The sequence below is a fragment of the Perca fluviatilis genome, chromosome 10 (genome assembly GCF_010015445.1).
Source record: "Perca fluviatilis chromosome 10, GENO_Pfluv_1.0, whole genome shotgun sequence".
NCBI classification, from domain to species: domain Eukaryota; kingdom Metazoa; phylum Chordata; class Actinopteri; order Perciformes; family Percidae; genus Perca; species Perca fluviatilis.
Window position 1 is genome coordinate 33,961,721 of NC_053121.1, and position 14,103 is coordinate 33,975,823.

Below are 14,103 nucleotides of genomic sequence, written 5' to 3' on the forward strand. Positions count from 1 at the left end.
CACGAAATATGCTTCCCATTGAAATACATTGCTTTAAAATTCGTAATCACCACACGAATCAATACATTTAAAAACGTGACCATATCACGAACTGCCATGAGACCGGGCTGGCCTATGTTATCTCCTTACATATACTGTACCTACGCTCGCCGTATCTGCAAGATTGGGAATGATTGAGATTTCTCTTGGCACAGCTACCAGAAGACTTTCAGACAGGTTGCTCACGTCACATCTACGTCTTCAAGCTCAGTTGGAGGCTGCTCAGTAACGCTCAGCCAGCACCGGGAAAGAGACTTCTGATATCCTTCACTGGTCTCCGTCCAGAGACACGGGATCTGTTGGTCCATTTCTTTAACTGTCTATGACTCACACTGAAGCATAAAATCCACACTCTTGTCTGTTCAAAGAGAACTTGTGAATGTGTAAATGTCTTGTCCTTGAAAAAGACTTTTACCAGAAGATATCATAATTCATGCTCACAACTTCAGGGTTTCATTATCGTTGTATATCCGTACATCGTGGAGTCCTTCCTTTTAACCTTTGAAAAAGACACGTTTCTAGAAAACGACTTAACGGGATTAAGGATTTAGGATTAAAGAATCTGACCTTCATAAACACTTTACTATTAAGGCCTCCATTTGTTATCTTTGTTATCTACAGTATAATCAGATAATAAATTATCTTTATCAAGATTATCTCTTGATACAAGTATATAATACATACGAGAAGCTTTTGGATTTTGACTGAACGTTATTACCACAACACCATGTTCCCATGGTTCAACTTGCTAATGTGAAGAGACATCCAGAGGTTGCTGGAGATAAGAGGTTAAAGGTCATCTGTATCGACCAATTGAGCACAATGACTTGTGAAAGGGTCCTGTGTCCATGTATGTGTCTGTCAGGAAGAGATATCTTCAAACACATAAAGTACACTTAGAATGAAGAAGACAGCCGTCATCGTGTTTCACTTGCATACTGCAGTGTGCAGTACTGTGATAGTAGATGTCATGTCACACAAGCACATGCTAATCCATCCAATGTACCAACACAACATCAATGTAGGTTTGTATGTACTTACAGATATGGATTCAGAAAATATTGTGAGGTGCTTTGTACAGAATCGTCCTCCAAATGGCACATATTCCATTTGCATGCAAAGAAAAAACATGCACACACACACATCAGAATCAGAATCAGAATCAGAAAAGCTTTATTGCCAAGTATGTTTACACACACGAGGGATGTGTCTTGGTATCGTAAGTGCAAATCACATTAAAACATTAAAGCAACATGCACAAACACACCGAGTCGCCATATGCGGCGCCATCTCAACTCTCTCCTAACTCTCGCAACAGATACAGCATGACAATGGGAGAGGAGAGGGAAATAAAACACATACACACTTTAAGCTTGCCTACTTTATTTAATCATAGAGGGTAAAGCTTTAAAGTGCTCATTATGCTTTTGGGCTTTTTCCCTTTCCTTTATTGTGTTATATATCTTTTTTGTGCATGTTATAGGTTTAGAAAGTGAAAAAGCCCAAATTCCATCCCAATGGGACTTACCATCTCCAACAGAAAACACTGTTCACAAACTGCTCCAAACAGCTCTATTGTAGTCCAGCCTTTACTTCAGAGACAAACACACGTTCTAATGCTCGCCTAGCTGCTAGCATGGCACTCCCTCATACTCTGCTTCTGACTGGCTAGTAGTCCTTACCTAGCTAGTGAGCATGTGCGACTCCCAACAAAGATGGAACAGAAGTGAGACGCCTCACTCTGTAGCTTAAACCGAGAGCTCAACACACAGGGTGAAAAGAGGAGCTGCAGCAATGTGCAGTACAACAAAAATAAGGTGTTTTTTTTGAAAATTAAACCATGTAAACCTATTCTAATATAACCTCTAAATACAATAATGAACCTGAAAATGAGCATAATATGAGAACTTTAATATCTAAATATTTTGGATAAGATGGACACTGGCTTTAAAAGCCTTAAAGCATATTGAATTCATGGCATCGTATATTATAATGTTAAATTATTGTGTTTAATAATATAGTTTGAGATTAAGAATAGAAATCGAATGCACTAAATATAAATGATTATTTATTGACTCTACAAAATGCATTAAAACCCTACAATCTTCTGTCATTTGTGCTTCCAGATGTCAAAATGTCTACAGTGTGTATGAAATGTGCTACAGAAATACACTTATAAATACACACCGTCTTTAGAATGACATGTGACCTTAAGAAGCCACTGATGTACAGTATTTTGAATGAGTGCATGCCAAAGGGGAAACTGTTTAAGTACCTGAAGTATGCAACCCATACCAAAGTATACCATCAATACATAAACTGGGAAGTTCTCCCTCACACATCTGTTGGGCCCCACCGAGTACCCCACTAATGGGAATGGAAAATAAACGATAAATCAATTATTGTGTTTCACTCTCTCTCTATGTCCTCTGAATAATTTGGCAAGTGCCAAAGTTTTCACATTCCATGTTTTAATGGCACTCATTTATTCATTTTAGGCAGGTTGTACAAACTGTAAATGTTGGCATACGTTTTAGGCAAATTACTTGAAAAATGTAGTTAACTCTTCACCAAATAACGACAATACTTTTCTAATTACTCATTCGCAGAAGTAAGTATTTACTTGTCTAACACAGTCTACCATATTGATATTATTTCATGTCAAGTAATACTGTAAAGTCATAAAATTGCACAGTAATGTCCGTGCCAACACTGTAGCAGTATAAGAGATTTCAGATTGAAAGCTTCCATGGACCATTTTTAATGGTTGCTGGGAGCTTCCATTATCTAAGGGTATGTTCTTAAAATAATGGTATCGTTATGTGGCGTTTCAGCAGTTATTTTTTTTAAATAAATGGTATAAATTAATTGTGGCTATATCTAGGTTTAATGGCAAGAGGCCGAAAGGATGAACACTCATACCCATGCATGTTCTGGTCAGACCTTGGTGCCAGATAATTGTTTTTTCTAAAAAATATAAATGTTGCATAATTCCAGCTGTCTGACAGCAAGAAATGGCTCAAATTACAGAATAGCATCAGAGTTGCATTGTGTAACCATAATTACGTTTAATATCATCACCGATAATTGGATGGACTTGTCAATTGAGAAAGGGGCTCTGTTTCACCAGTGGTGTCAAAAGTATTCACATTCATTACTCAAGTAGAAGTACAGATACTAGGGTTTGAAAATACTTTTGTAGAAGTTGAAGTATCAACTCAAGCTTTTTACTTAAGTAAAAGTGTAAAAGTACTGGTTTCAAAACTACTTAAAGTATAAAAGTAAAAGTAATGTAAGGCAGAGATCTTCAACAGGAGGTCCTCAGAGTCATTGCAGGGGGCCTCCAAATTATTGTACATTTTTGAGTCTTTAAAAAGAAAAAGAAAATGAAAATGCCTTAACATAATTCCAATATATTATTAGCAAATATAAATTCCCACTGATGATAGGCTTACTGGCCTATAGGTTAGGTAGTCACTAAGATATCAGCCCACAGATACAGTTAATCCTAGATTTACTGTGCCACATATGTAACATTCAAATATGATTTATAAAATCATGCCAACAATTAATATTTTAATAGCTTATGAAAAAAGGGTATGTAAGAAGGCTTCAGGTTGCCCTAACAGTTATTGTAGGCCCAGTTTAATATGCAACTTAATTTCATACAATGTGTAGTGGGGCCCTGCTACTTCTAACTTTAAGTAAAGGGGTCCTTGGCTTAAAAAACATTGAAGACCCCTGATGTAATGCCATTAAGGACAAAAGCTTAACCGCAAAACGTGGGGACAAAACCCCACTTCCACAAAAAACATTTTTCTAAAGGCCATAATGACTATAATAGCTAAGGTTATATTAAAATCATACCTGCAAACTCAGAAGGGCTGAAAAAGGTGACACTTCTCTTCTGTGTTTTTCAGACAAGGGCAGCTACAGTCTGGTGTTAGAATCCTCTCCAGTAAAATACAGACACACCTTTACACCGTTTAGCTGTCAGCATTTTAACCGTGTTCACTCCAGCTGCTAGCTAACGCTAGGCTAATGTTAGCTGCTGCCAACTGTAGTGTTAACTAGCGTCCCGTGCGGCGATGTTTCAGTTCCCTCTAACGTCCGTTTTCGGAGCATCAGAGAGAAGCGCAGTCATTTAAGTGGAACCTAAATAAGGCACCGGAATCCGCGTTGCTATTCGGTCCGGTAGATAACGGTCGTTAAGGCACCGGTGCTGTATTAGCACCGGGTCTGTGCAGGTGCGATTGATCGCGTACAAACCAATAGGGTGTCGGAATGGTATATGTTTATACTTCTCATCCAACCACAACCACAATCACATTCACTCTGTCCGGATGGAGCGATCTGGATAGTTTTTTTTGTTTTTGAACGATGACAAGCCGGAATGAAAACAAGCCGAACTGAAATGTGAGTAACGAGGCTATTTTTAAAATGTAAGGAGTAGAAAGTACAGATAATTGCGTGAAAATGTAAGGAGTAGAAGTAAAAAGTATGCTGTAAAATAATTACTCCAGTAAAGTATAGATACCCAAAATTTCTACTTAAGTAAGGTAACGAAGAATTTGTACTTCGTTACTTGACACCTCTGTGTTTCACTGGTGGTAAAATAGCACCAGTACTGTTTGTACTTATGTCATCATGTAAATTGTCCTTTTGCCTCACACATTCCAATACATGATTTTTCATGCTGCTGTTCTCCTAACTTTGAACTACATTGGAGCACTTTGCCTCCTTCAAATAAGGAAAAATAATGCAATCACCAAGAAAGTAATGTGTGGGGTAAAACATTAGCTCACACGGCGTCACAAGTACATACTGATGCAGATTTTCCCACCTTCTTTATCCTACACATGTATCATGGCACCAGTGTAACCAAGCATTCATTGGTCCAGAACAGATTATTATATCATCATAAGACTGATTTGCCACCAGTCTGAAATCTCCTTGGCACTGTCTTAAGGTCGCGGCGAGCCTGCTGACTCTGTTCTATAATAGACACAGTCAGGGAGCTGAGGCGGGTTGAACGCATGACAGAGCTAATGGGCGAGGCCGCTGAGAGGGTCTGACTGTCAGCTCTCATCCAGTCACACAGAGAGGAGGGAAGGAGAAATACAAGGAAAATGATGACAGTGTGAGAAACTGATGGAGCAAAGTGAAAGAAAGAGAAAGGTGATCCCAGAAAAGGAAAACAAGGAAGAAATACTGAGTGGGTGGAGACAGACATGATTGCTGCATTTTTATGCACTGACAATCTGGTGGCTCAGGCAAACTGGTTTTGGGTCGATGCATGAAAACATAACAGTGGAATTGAAAAAGCCCAGGTAAGCTCATACGCCGGTAATGAGACACTCTGTCTGTCTGTCAACATGGAAATCTCTTAAAGTTTGGTTTTGCACAGCATTATGGGTACGTCATGATATCAACAGAAGCCATGGCAACAAGCAAATGCAGAGGCGCCAGAAAATTCACATCGGTTTATAGCTGCCAGGCTGTTCAAGCAGTGGGCGGGACATCACAAGTGGACAGAAATATTCTGTTAAGAGGTTTATTCGTGGCAACGAATGGGAGACTCGGCTGCATGGAATCAAAAGTGCATAATAACAGTTTTACGTTACATTGCTGAACCAGAGTACAGACAATCGCCCAGTTAACGTACATATATGTAAACACAGCTGCTGATAATATGAGAAGGTGTCAATGGTTATGCTTACTTGTATGAAGTAAAGCGACTATTCGTCCTGATGGAGCTTAGGTCTGTTTACTCTGTGTCTGTGTCTCCCTGTAGTCATTAAGCCGCTGACAGAACATTCCTCTGCCAGCAGAATGAATCTCATAAAATATTCAATGTTCAGCCACCAGCTGCCCCACAGTTACGGAGAGAAGTCTGAATGGAGTCAGAGCGGGCTGTTCCTGTGTCGATGCAAAATCCTCCCCCTAACCCAGTTAGCTCTACCCGTTGACTGTCTGGCTTTTTAATAAGACTTGTCAAGACTTATACAAACTAAGTGCAGGGCTCTGGAGAAGGGAATCTAAGTGCACATTAATGTTCGATTCTTGCTTTCCTTAAACATACATTGTGTCAGTTTTTTTGTTGATTCTTATCAAAAAAAAACTTTGTTCTTTCACAAATATGTGCTCATTCATGTGTAATTACTTCCACCAACTAATCAAAGTATCCACATAAGCGCAGAATGTGCCATTCAGAATCATTCAGAATACATACGAGCGAGTCGCTCGAATGACGGCCGCTATGTTGAGCCTCCATCTTTAAAATACATCAGCCAAAGAGGGACATACCTCCGCCTTTTGCCCTCTTACACTCAGTGGCACCGTGACAGCTGCGTGTAAACGATGGAGATACTAAGAGCTAATTTCGGGTTCCGGCCACCGTAGGAGTTAAAACGCGCTCGGAATGGGAGGGGCTAGAAAGTAATATTCAGTTGGTTGTCATATACAATTTCACCGCTAGATGGAAGAAATTCTTACACAATGTAGCTTTAAAGAAGCTAGCATGGCAGGTGGATGGGTCAAACAAACACTGGATTTTCACACAGGAGACTGGGGTTTGTGTCCCATTTGAAAATAAAAGTAAATGGCGAGGTTTTGTTTAACGCTTTTACGGAACAACTGGAAAAAGTAAAAAATAAAATAAAATAAGTACAAAAGTTAAAAGTGAGAAAACAAGCAACATTATGGGAGACACAGACACATCAAGACCAGCAGACAACTCCAGACTGACTGGCTGGAGCATCGTGGGGGTGGAGGGCTCGTCTGTGTTTGTTAGACTGTGTGGTGGAGCTCTTTGGTTTAGCCAAAGGCTTCCAGTAAAGATGGGGCTAATCTGCAAAACTAAGCTCCTGTTTGCCGTCAGCACAGCAGCCTCCTTGAGTTGAGCACAGAGACGGTTTTGAGTAGGCCTACTTTGCTAAGTGTTTACATGTCTGCGTCCAGATTTTGTCACCACGATAGCATCACAGCCGTGAGAAATGCAGTCAGTAGCAGTTTTTGGCATGGGCGAAGCGGGCAGCCGCCCGGGGCAGCATTTTTTCATGACACATGGGGGACGGCATGAGCACAAAAATTAAAATCAGTTTTCTATTATCTATGTGGCCTGTCCTACCAAAACAGAGAATAACTCCATACATAGTTCATTACAGGCTAATATAATATATTTGGAATATCCATTGAAATATTCACATTTTACATGAAAAAAATTTAGCATCTATCAGCTAAAGAGAAAGATATTTTTCTTAAGAGTTGGTAGAGACCCAACCGGAGCTACAAAATAAGCACGTATCATAGGCACACAAACATGATTGAACGGGATGATAATGTTGCTCTGTGTCTGCTGGATGTGGAAATGTGCAACCTTGATGGCATATGAAGATGTTTGTTTTAAAGGAGTTTGGCTTAATGGAGATTTAAAAGTTTTGTTAGCAGAAAAAGTTACATTTAACTTTTTATAGCAATTTATCACACTTCTTTCAGGATAGGCTACATTTAACAGCATGCTAATAAGGTGAACATTCATCACAGGTGTACATTATGTTTGAAATGTCAGACTTTGTGTGAAAGGGCATTTATTCTGATTACAGTAAAATGAAATCAGGGAATTTTGGCACTAAATGAAATTTCAGGATTCATGTTTTTACGGCAAACAAAACAGCATGAATGAAAAAGAGTAGCCATCACACTTTATGGCGTTCACTTTATGTGTTGACAGGAAATGAACCCCATTAAAGCTGTTCATACCAGTCAAACGGATAATTAGACAAAAGGAGAAAACGAAAAGCTGGATTCTGCAAATACTGAAGGATGCACACACACACACACACACACACACACACACACAGAAACATAGTTCTAAGATTTAAAGTCACCAATATTAGCCAGATTTACTGTGTTTCTAATAATCCAGCTGTGTGGTTTCGTCCCCCACACCGTCTGTTGTCTGTCTCCTCACTAAGAGGCACATTAAGCCTCAGTGGAGAACACACTGTTGAGGGAGGCAACATGAGCCTGGCCTGGTCTGGGCTAAACCAAGACCTCTGACAGTGAGAAAACTGAACCTGTCTTAAGGAGGCCCCACTGGGAGAGACTTCTCCGGACATGGAGCAGGGATGCAGCAGAAGGAAGAACACACCTGAGCTTGTCTGCCAATTGTTTCTACAAATATAATTAAGCAAAAATACAACTGAATATGTTTTGGGAGGAAACATAATGTTGTCAAGATCTTTTTAAACTAAGAAAAAAAACTATATATTTCTTTGGCTTTCTCTCCAATATCTGCCTTTGGCAACAAAAGCATTGCTAAGGTATTTACTGGTATATTTATACAGCTAAAACATTTGGTTCAGATGTTTTAGCTGCCTAAATATAATGTATTTATAAATATAACACTGCTTAAATTATTAATTAGGCCTAAATAAATAATAAAAAAAAAACTATACGAATTTGAAGCCATAAAACATAAAACATTTACACTACAAAATTGGAATAGAGGTTCAAATGTAAATGTATTGTGGGGATTTAAAATCATAATAATAATAATAATAATTATAATAATAATTAAAATAATAATAATTGTTTGTATAGAACCTTTCAAACATGCAATGGAGCTCCAAGTGCTTTAGGGTTATGTAGGCTAACCCTAACCCTAGGGTATATTGTCTATATAAAGTACATTAGATTAGGGGACATTTACATTACATTTGGTTTTCTGTTTGTAGAATTACTATAATTACTGTATTTTGTTTGTTAGTTTTTTATACAGATTGCATTATTTGGGTGTACAGGAAAATAACTGCTTTAAATCCTAATACTTGGTATTTCATTAATTCATGGCAAGGGAGATCAACAATGGTTGTGAGTGTTGGTGGGTTTACCTTCCACTGTATTCTGTAAGTTAAGACAACTAAACAGAATGCAGTTTGAAGATTTCATCTATGATTTATTTCTTGACCATGACCCGATTGCATACTCCATTTAGACACAAGTCACGTCCTTATTACAGCTGCAATCATTTACATGATCACTAAAGGTGTTTTGAAGTTTGCTGCATTATGCGATAAGGATGCCAAAGGACCCAAATCCTGTGCAAGCAGATTAAAAACATGCTGATCTGTCCCTTGATACTTTCGCCCCCATTCTGTGCAAAGCAACTGACCAAATGTACTGTATCACATTACCGATGATTTATTATAGTCAATAAAGCTTAGCAGGTGGAGCAGGCTATACTCTAAACACTGCCAGAGTTAGGGGTGGAATTCCACAAAGCAAAGTATTTGCTAATGTTACAAAATGTAACATTTAAACTTACTAAAAGTTCTTAATAGGGTAAATAACATGTTGAAATTGTTTAATAACTAGTTTATACTTTCCTTTAAGAGCTACAGCAGGATCAAGTCACTTGAGAAGCCTTTCATTAATGGTTGTTGGAGTTTGAAGTGGAATAAGATAATATCTGATCCATGCAATTGTTATGTTTTTTTAGTTTTTTTTATTTGACATTTTGCTTTATTTTGACAAAATCTAGTTTGTTGGGTAAACAGATTGTAAAATACAGCATAATCTAGAGAAATCTGCTGTGGCACCAAAACAATTTGTGTCAATGATGTTTAATTCGGAGGAAACTATCATTAAAAAAGGTCACTACAAGACACTATCTGACTGTTATTCTATTAAAACAAGAACAGGCTTAATATTAGCATTAAAAGTACAGAAATCCAAGATTTCTTTAAGCTAGGTGTAAAGAATAAAAACATAAAAGTTCCTTGGAAAATATATACTGACATCTCAAATCAAGGTCCGCTTGCAATCATTTTCCAAAGCTTTCAATGGCATCACACCATCTTTGCATCTCATGGATGCAGTTTGAGCAAAATCACGCCCCTCAATTTTGCACTCATATTCTCATCTCACCGTCTTTATAAGAGGATGGAGTTGCTCACACTCAGTTAGTGTGGGATTTAGTGGAAAGACCAGTCAGTGGACCATGATTTAAGATTATTGTCAAATTACAACACATTCTCACCCCCATCTCGTAAAATACGGACGCTTGGTCAGGTGCCTTTGTCGTTGTTATTGACGCTAAAAGTCTCCTTTAGCGTCATATAATGCGCTTTATCTAAACGCACTTGGTCGGGACTTGGTGTCCCTTTTGACCCAATTATTTTAAGGAAAGATCGTGGGAGGGCTTACGTCTCCCTGACACTCGGGAACGGGCTGTTGGGTTTAGGAAAAGAAAAAAATGACATTAGGAAACGTCACACACGGGACACGAACCCCGGTCTCCTGGGTGAAAGTCCTGTGTTTGACCCAGCCACCACCCCGACCAACCTCCCTACACGGAATTTCGGCCTTACATACTACTCGCTAAACCCCCTGTAGCTGCTGCTCTCCCCGGTATGTTATACAAACACGCTGAAGGGCGCATTTTTCAAGTTTAACTTTGCTAATAACTAGTTAGGGGGTGAATGCATGTTCCTAGTTTATGATTTAAAATTTGCACTGCACTCTGTAAACTTGAAGAGGGGTTACAGTTTGTACTTGCCAGCATTATATCCTCACACCAGCTGCCTTCCTACCTTGAATTCCTCCCTTCTGTTTTAATTCAGTCCAATTATATGCCGGCTCTTGTGTTCTCAGAACCCCTCCAACCAAACCCTCATTACTCAAAACGTTCCTCTTCACTGTGTTTTAAGGAGGAACAGAAATTACCCTTTAGACATCTGGTCAGACTTGCTCTTGACTTTTTCTTCCAAGTGCAGGCACACAGACCGCTCTGTTTGGTTTTATTTGACAGCGGTAATCAAATTTGCCTGCCTGTCGGTGAGGGGCAATCCAGCTGCCAACGGTGTGGATCTCCAGGCGGGGTAATACATCACTGTGACCGGGTGGAGACCCGTTAATCCAGGTGGGAGAGGGAAAACTAACGTCATTCTGGCAGGGAGCACGGCGTTCTCCTGCCCCCACGAGACGAGGACACACACTTCTGTACCTCTTGATTAATTTTCCAATTTAATTTAAATGCTAATTTGAGTTTGATGGCAGTCTTGGGGCTCTTCACTCTCAATGGCAAGATGGATGCATCTCCTTTAGTTCCTGTATTGTATTAGGGCTCAGTAAGCTCCTTTTCATTCTCACGACTGTTTCAGTAAGGCTTCTAAACACAGAGAGCTACACCAACCTGCAGCCAGAGAGCTACTCCAAATTTGCTAATAAGGAACATTCCGGGGTACCTGGGTACACTGTATAGCTAAAATAGTGTATTTACTCTCAACAGATGAAATCCAACAAGGCTTTTTGACAATTCCCAAATGCAAACTCCATCCAAACTGTTCTAGGCTTATTAAGGTATCGATCCAAGGCTTGGGATGATGTCTTGAATCATGTGTGGTATTATTGGTAGAGGGAGAGGGGCAGAAAAAAGAAGGGACAGAGGGAGCTAGAAAGTAAGGAAGATAAGGTGGAAAAAAGAGAAGAAGTAAGGGCAGAATAATAGGTGGAAAAAGAAACTCAGATGATAAAGAATATCAAAGAAAGAAAGAAGCTTTGGGACCTTGCCGAGGGGTTATTTGAGCCTGGGTCTCATTGTGTTATTGATTCCTAACATCATATGACGCTGGATGGTATTTCATAACTAAATGTCAGTACGGACTCAGTTCATAAGGCCTCTAACGGAAAAGAAACGCAATTAAGTACCTTGTAAAGAAGAGAGGTAGGAATCATAAGGGCCATCTACTTAAAGGAGTATGATCTCATTCTGTTCTGTTTTGCTTGTTATACCTTTGATATTGATTTCTTGTAGCGTAACATTTTACTCACCAGTTCCATTGTGAGAGATCTGCAGACAGCTTTGTAACAGTCCAACAAGTCAAGAAACGCAAGTATAATCCAAATAACTGACCCTGTCTCTTTGAGTGTCCTTTGCACTGTAAAACTGCATGTGCACACACAGTTAATACAGTCGGGCAAACATAAACAAGGAAGTAGCTCTGCAGGGTCAAATGGATGTTAAGAACAGTGCTTCATTTTCACTTCCTCATAATTAATTTCATAAGTTCTTTAACTTTTGAATGATCCCCCCAAAGTTATGTCCCTAACTTAACATCCTATTTTCTGCAGGGAATTGAGTTTGATCAGTTTATTCTAAATTAAAGCAGATATAGGCTCTGTGGAATCTGATGTCTGAGCTACAATTCCTGCATTGAAATCGAATAAATAAGCATGGAATGTGTGCATTGATGTTTCAAAGTTTAGATCTATTAGAAAAGTAAGTTTAGGCGGATGCCGTTTAAGTAAGGATGGCGAGCATGAGACGCCGAAATGGATGCCAATTAGATTCTGAATGGAAAGTTTACTTTTAAAAAGTTGCCAAATGGTTCCATTGACAAGACCAAAGTCATCTGTGTGTTTTGTCATTGTGAACTGAGCTATCATCGCAGCACGTCCAGTCTGAAATACCACTTGATGGCCAAGCACACAGTTTTGCAAATTCTCCGCCCCCTCGTCAAAGCCAGGCGACAATGGATGACTTCAGACAGAAGCACATGGATACCAAAACTAAGAACAAACTTACTGCAGCCATAGCTAAATGGGTCCAAGTAAAAAAAACATCCGATCCACTTTTCCATGTTGATAAGAGCATTAAAAAAAATAAAAAATAAAAAATAATGGGACAAAAAGAAATCAAGGGACATTTAGAATAGATAAAAATGTGCAATTAATTGCGATTTAACTATGACATTAATGTGATTAATCGCGATTAAATGTTTTAATCATTTGACAGCTCTAAAGTTTAGATCTATTAGAAAAGGTTGCATTCTGTTTGGGAAGACAAAAGCTCTTCCAGTAAATTAAACTTGCATGAATCTGAAAAAAATAAAACTTCCCAAAATAATCCAAACAGAAGTGTGAGTTTCTTTCTTTCTTTTCAGACTTATACGCACAGTCTACATCCTGTGAGTCAGACTAATTGATTACGAAAATAATCATTAGGTGCAGCCCCAAGACAGAGAGATGTTACTCTTGAGGAAATAAACACATACACACTTGACAATGTCAATACACACTCTGGGCTGAAAGAAATGTCTGAGGAGAGTTAATAAACTTCAGCTGCTATTTTGTTCAGATATTGGCTTGAACTGAATGTCAGAACAGTCAATAACACACAAGCGATCAGGAGTGGTCCCTGTGTGCTGAGTAGTCATCAAAAACTGACCTTTCAGATGACTGTCTGTCTGTCTGTCTGTCTGTCTGTCTGTCTGTCTGTCTGTCTGTCTGTCTGTCTGACTGTGTATGTCCACAGGAACTTTCAAAATGACTGGAGTTTTGATAGCAAAAGCCATAAAAACCTGCTGGACTGTCCAAAGAGCATATGGAGAGAGAGTGACTCATAACTCTATAACACACTCACACACACACACACACACACACACACACACACACAGATTGCAAAAATACAGCACCTTTAAAACATCAGGCCAAAGATATAAATGTCAGGAGAGGACACGACTTAAAAGCATAGTTGGTACAAAGTTTAATGGGGAACAGAAAACATTTACGGGAAAATGGGAGGGTTAAAGTAATCGTCTTTAATGTCCTCTACTCCCACATTTCTAATGATAGGAGGAACATGGAAATCATGTAGGCCTACATGAAAGAAGACGGGTATGCATGAAGGACTGGGATTATCAAAAGATTGATTCACACAAGATTAAGATTTTTTTTTTTTAAGTCACAGAAAGCATCAATTTTAACCTTTATCTAACCAGAAAGTCAATGCAACATCAGTCCCTTGCAAATATGACTTAGAAGACATGTGGCTTATGTTTCCAATAAATCTTATTTTATTTTAAAATAAAATAAAGTGCAAAAAACAGACAGAGAAGACAATACCAAATGAACGCGTTCAATATTTCAAAGCAGACTCCGTAACAGTTTATTACCAGAGCAATGACTCCCAGTCAGGCCACCACCTTCTAACACAGACACTTTATTTCTCTCATCCCAATGCAGCCTCTTTTGTCGTACATTGTTTAACACATGCCATGC

The 14,103-nt window shown here is 38.9% G+C and overlaps 1 protein-coding gene across 3 annotated transcripts in view; it reads right to left on the reverse strand.

Moving 5' to 3' along the window:
• Positions 1-14,103, reverse strand: part of htr4 (5-hydroxytryptamine receptor 4) — a 215,740-nt gene that overhangs the window by 153,087 nt on the left and 48,550 nt on the right. The window contains exon 1 of one of the 3 annotated variants that reach the window (XM_039813873.1): positions 5,760-5,772. The exons of the other annotated variants lie outside the window; for them this stretch is intronic. The gene's annotated coding sequence lies outside the window, so the exon portion shown is untranslated. Of the gene's footprint in view, positions 1-5,759; positions 5,773-14,103 lie in introns of those variants that run through there. 3 annotated transcript variants of the gene reach the window in all.